The sequence below is a fragment of the Chionomys nivalis genome, chromosome 11 (assembly GCF_950005125.1).
Source record: "Chionomys nivalis chromosome 11, mChiNiv1.1, whole genome shotgun sequence".
Classification (NCBI taxonomy): Eukaryota; Metazoa; Chordata; class Mammalia; order Rodentia; family Cricetidae; genus Chionomys; species Chionomys nivalis.
This window is the reverse complement of record NC_080096.1, coordinates 31,022,927-31,027,096: the sequence shown is the minus strand read 5'-3', so window position 1 is coordinate 31,027,096 and position 4,170 is coordinate 31,022,927.

Sequence of the window (4,170 nt, the reverse complement as noted above, 5' to 3'; positions counted from 1 at the left end):
CAGCTCTGGCCGGAGAATGCGCCGGATCGCCTCGCGCCGCCGCCGCTACCGCCACCGCCCAGCCAATCAGCGCGGCGCGGCGCCCGGGGAGGACGCGGCCCGGAGCTTGCGGAGCTGCGCAGCCTGCGGCGGCCGGGCGGGGCTAATACGACCCCCCCCCCCCGCGACTCCCCTTCCCCCGCGACCCCCGGAGCCCATGAGCTGCAGGCGGGGTGGGCGCGGCGCTGCTCCCCGAGAGAGTTAAGACTAAGATACTCCACCAGCGTCTTCCAAAGACGACTCCCAACCTGGCAAGGTCACACAGCCAGGCTCCGGTGCTGGACTTCACCCTTAGAAGAGCGATTGTCTGCTCCAATCTTGGCCTGCAACCTGGGCTGGGAGGTGTAGGTAGTTGGGTCTTAGTAGCCTCTCGTTCAGATAATTTAAAGATGCTTATGCTTTTCTCGGGGTCTCGTTTTCTTACACTGGGCATCTTCTCCCGGTTTGCACCAGCTCTGGGTTATCATAACCTCGGTGTCATAAAAACAGGTTTAAGACCCCAGTGAGTGGGGAGGACCCACTGGTATGTGAAGCACGATTATTAAAAACTCAGAGAGAGAAATTGGGCAATGCCACTACAGGTGTGTGTCTCTCGCTCTCAGTCCACATCTCACTTCCCCTCCACCCGACAGCCCAGTCATCTTTACATACTGTCCTTGGTCCTAGCTGTGTGCAAATTCTACCTGCAAACACTAGTGTGAAACCTGGTATTCAGTTCTTGAAAATAAATTAATTATATTTTTACTTATTATTATGCACAAGATGGGCCAGTGGCATACTACCAGGGCTCGCATGTGGAGGTCAAAGGACAGGAGTTGGTTCTCCACTTCCACCATGTGAGTTCCAGGGTTCAAAGTCAGGTCTTCAGGCTTGGCAGCAATATATTTACCCTCGAGCCATCTCACCAGCTCCTAGCTAACGCTTTAAATAACAAGGGATTGATTTTTGCCATTTGCATTTCCAGCTCATTAAAAGGTCTTTTTAAAATTATTTTTATGTATCTATGATATGTGTTTGAGTACATGGGGCACAAGAAGGCCACCGAGAGCTTGTGGGGTTCACAGAACAGCTATTGGGAATGGGTTCTTTCCATGGTGGGCTTCTGAAATGGGGTTCAGGTCACTAGGTTTGTCCAACAACACTTTTACCTGCTCATCCACCTTGCTGTCCCTATAATAGCTTCTCTTTTCTTTCTTCCCTTCTATTTTTATTATTTATTTATGTATTTTTGCGATAGGAGTTTTACAGTTCCCAGCGCAAAGTCAACAATGACACCTACACATGGGTGAGACGTCTCAGGTAAGGTGCCCATTCCACTGTGAGTATCCGGTCCACTAGGACACAACTCTGGAAAAGTTCTGTATAAAGGTTTTAAAAAAGAATTTTTTTCCAGCAATAAGTTTGAAACATCTCTTTCCTAGACCATGACTGATTTTTTTTAAAGCAGCAGACCTGTAACCCAGTGCCTCGTAATTAGTGCTTTCAGAGAGGGTAGTCTAGCCCCAGCTCTACTCAGAGGCTAAAGGCTCTATCCTGCCTTTGCTATTTCCTTGAGGTTGCATGGTTTATCAGGGTCTCACTTTGTAGACCACATTACCCTTAAACTTATAGAGATCTGCATGTCTCTGGAACTAAAAGCAGCATTTCATACAATGCCTAACCCATCTTCCATGACATTATTATTTTTTTTTTTTTATTGTTTTTGGAGATGGTGTCTCTTGTAACTCAGACTGGCCTAGAACTTGCTATGTAGCCAGGGATGACTTTGAACTTCTGATCTTCTGGCCGCCATCTCCTGAGTAGTGTGACTGCAGGCACAGGCTACAATGCCTGGTTCTTTGTTTGTTTATTTTGTTTTGGCCAGCCTGTGGTGTGTATTTTGTGTAGCCTTGTCCCTACAGGGCTTCTACAGAATCACCCATCAGCTATTGTTAGGACTCAGAGAACTCTGAAATGGAAGGAAAGCAGAGACTAACTCTTTTCCAGACCTCCTGACCGCGTTACTACCGTTGCTCTTTATTCCTCAAGGAGGAATATAGGAACCAGAATTGTCTCTTCCAGTGCAGGTCATAAAGTCTGGAACCCCTCTTCCTAGATGGCACCCCCTTCTTCCATGTAAGGATGGGCCATAAAGACCTCCCTTTCCTTGTCAGTCATATGGTCCTTAGCCCAGGAGAAAGAACTGTTTCACCAAGGGACCATGGAGACTCTGGGCAGGTCTGGCTAGGTTTCCTCGCTCAAGTCTTGTAGCCGCTGACAAAAAAGAAGAGCTCTCTTTAATTGGCCGCGAGAAAATTACTCATTTTGAGCCCAATATGAGTGAGCATGATCTGGAAACATGACACCTTAATGATATATTCTGCCATGGGAAGGATAAACAAACATTTATAGCCACAGGACAAAGAAAGTCATAAATCAATATATTGTATAATTGTATGAACACCATCTCCCACTACCACAAAGTATGCCGTTGACTTTCCTGCATTTGGGGAAATCTTGGCTCAGTTCCTCCCAGGTGGGGAGGATAAGTCTTGCTCGGGGAGACCTGCTTTCTTGACCATATCATCTTCCCTCCAGGTAAGTATCGTGGGTTTTCTTAGAGATTCTCAACTTTAGGTTTGGCAGAGATCTATTCAACTTAGTAATGAGTTCCAAGAGCTTTCCCCAGTAGTCACGAGGAGATTATGTCGGGCACCGGGCCTGAAGGCAAATAGCTTTCAGAGAGGCTGAGGTAAACCGAGGTAATCATGGCATCCAGCATGTGACATTACACTGTCCACAATCACGTGGACGTTCTCTTCAACCAAGGTCAAGCAGTCTGGGATCTCCAGCATGGCTTCAGCTTCATTCCACATACACTCTCTCCAGCAGTATCTAGAAGCTGATCAGAACCAAGCTGGGATGACAACTTGCTGGACAATATATGAGAACCAATAAAGCTCATGTTTCTTCTAACCCATTTTCAAAGACGTCGACATTCATGTTGGCATGATCAAATCACTACCAAGGTCCACACAGCCCAGACTTAAGCAAAGCAGCCTTTGGGTATTCAAATGTTTCAAGCTTGTGTTTGAAGATGTGAGTCCTCAGCCTCTGCGCTAGAGCCTGTTGCCATGCTTCTCTGCCATGATGAACTCTCATCCCACCAGAACCATAAACTAGAATAAACCCTTCTATAAATTGCCTTGTTCAAGGTGTTTTATCACACCAGCTGAAAGGCAAACTAGAATACTATATCTACACAAGAGTTAAGGGTCCCGATTCGCAAGGCAGGTAGAGAGCTGTAATACCAGAGGGTACCCTCCTGCTGAACAGTATCACATGCTGTTGTCAATTACCAAGGGACACAAAAGCTGCCAAAGGTACTTGAAGAACTTCTTCCTCTTTACCTACCCATGACTCCTATCCAGGTAGAGTGAGAGGACGTCAGCCATGGATAACATATTAAATTATTTCTGTCAGGTAGTCAGTTTCACCTTACACAGGTCTCAGTAACTTACATTTGGTGCCGTGAATGATCTAGAGGTACCTTACAGCTTTGGGGGAATGGAAATAGATTATTCGTCATTTTATTTTTAAAAATTACTTTGTTTTACTTTTTAATTTTTATTTATTTATTTACTTTTGGACAGAGTCTCACTGTGTAGTCTTGGCTAGTCTGGAACTTGCTATGTAGATGAGATTGGCCTCAAATGTACAGATATCTGCCTGCCTCTGCCTCTCTAGTGCTGGGATTAAAGGAATACATCACCATGACCAGTTTTCATTTTCTTCATTAATGTTTGATGTGGAAATGCCCAGCTCACTGTGAGAGGTGTTACCCCAGGAAGGTGGCCTGGGTGATACAAGAAAGCAGGTTGAGCAAGCTATGGGAAGCAAACCAGTAAGCAGCATTCCCCATGGCCTCTGCATCAGCTCCTGACTCCAACTCCTGTCCTGACTTCCCTCAGTAACAGACTACAACTGTAAGAGATACACCCTTTCCTCTCCAGGTTGCTTCTGGTCACCGTGTTTATTGCAACAACAGAAAACTAACATATCTCATACTTCAAGTATTGCTAAACTTTCCCAAAATGTTCTTAGGAAAAAAATATTGCAAACATACAAAGAGAAAATGGAATGGACACCTGT